General features: G+C 49.3%; 1 protein-coding gene across 1 annotated transcript in view; it reads right to left on the bottom strand.

Annotated features, from left to right (window-relative positions):
* Nucleotides 1-679, bottom strand: part of LOC103374802 (macrophage colony-stimulating factor 1 receptor 2-like) — a 38,599-nt gene extending 37,920 nt beyond the window's left edge. Inside the window, exon 1 of the mRNA XM_008304953.1 lies at nt 675-679. The gene's annotated coding sequence lies outside the window, so the exon portion shown is untranslated. The remainder of the gene's footprint in view (nt 1-674) is intronic.
* Nucleotides 680-1,490: the final 811 nt, after the last annotated feature.

Raw genomic sequence — 1,490 nt, forward strand, 5'->3', positions numbered from 1 at the left:
AGCCCACAGGTAAACACAGGTAAAGCCCACAGGTAAACAGTGACCTGTCCACTATCCTGACCTTCAACCTGCAGGTTGAAAACGACCTCCTCGATGTCGTCGTCATTGGACGCAGTCGCCATGTAACTTCCTGTCTGATCCAGCTGCACCCGAACCAATGTGAGGGTGCTTGCATACCTATCAATCAATCAATCAATCAATCAATCAATCAATCAATCAATCAATCAATCAATCAATCAATCAATCAGAGTGTGGCTCCACCAACCTGCTTCCTGTCAGGTGTGTGGTGACGATGGTGGAGGTTTCCGTGGTGATAGACCGGTTATTTCGGGTCCAGAGGACAATGGGGGCGGGGTGGGCGTCGACCTCCACAGACAGCTGAACCGACTGATGGAGGACCGCCGACAGGTGAGTCTCACCTGAGGCCCACAGGTAGACGTATCCCTTGTCTGTGAGGGGCGGAACCACAGCTCACCTGAGTGAGTTTCTGTGTGTGTCTGTTGTGTGTCTGTTGTGTGTTGTGTGTCTGTTGTGTGTCTGAATAGAATAGAATAGAAAAATACTTTATTTATCCCAGTCTGGGAAATTACTGTGATACAGCAGCAGCAAGAAAAAACACCAATCACAACAGAAAAGGGATAAAGTTAAACAATATTTAAAAAATACAAATAAAGTAGCTGAGGGCTGTGAACTGAATCTGTTCCAGAACCAGTTCGGCTCATTGGTTCTGTCCGGGCTGCTCACTGGCTGTCTGTGTCTCACATTGAAGCCAGTGATCTCCCTCATTCCAGTCCAAACACCTCTCGTGTTGTTCCGCTCGAGTTTGGCCTCCAGCTTCCTCCTGTAGGAGTCCTTGGCCCTCCTCAGCTCCACCTTCAGGTCTTGCTGTAGCCTCCTCATTTCCTCCTTGTCCCCAGACCTGAAGGCCTTCTTCTTCTTGTTGAGGAGGACTTTCAGGTCACTGGTGATCCAGGGTTTGTTGTTTGGGAAGCAGCATATGGTCTTGGCTGGCAGGGTGGTTTGTTTTATGTATTCTGTGATGCAGTCTGTCATGTTGTTGAGGTCCCCCCCATGTGGATCACATAGCACTTCCCAGTTGGTTGACTCAAAGCAGTCCTGCAGAGCCTCCTTGGCCTCCTGATTCCACCTCCTAACAGTCCTTGTGGAAGCAGGCTGCCGTTGAACAAGAGGAACATACTTCGGTGTCAGAAGGACCAGGTTGTGATCAGATCTGCCGAGTGGGGGGAGGGCGGTGGCACCGTATGCGTCCTTTGCATTTAGGTAGGTAGACAGGTAGGCAGATCCAATTTAAAATCCTGCTTCTAACATATGAAAGTCTTAATGATCAGGCTCCATCGTATCTTAAAGACCTGATTGTTCCATATCATCCTAACAGAGCCCTTCGCTCTCAGACTGCAGGTCTACTGGTGGTTCCCAGAGTTTCTAGAAGCAGAATGGGAGGCAGAGCCTTCAGCTATCAGCTCCTGTCT

This window comes from Stegastes partitus, unplaced genomic scaffold, assembly GCF_000690725.1.
Source record: "Stegastes partitus isolate 25-593 unplaced genomic scaffold, Stegastes_partitus-1.0.2 Scaffold2362, whole genome shotgun sequence".
Classification (NCBI taxonomy): domain Eukaryota; kingdom Metazoa; phylum Chordata; class Actinopteri; family Pomacentridae; genus Stegastes; species Stegastes partitus.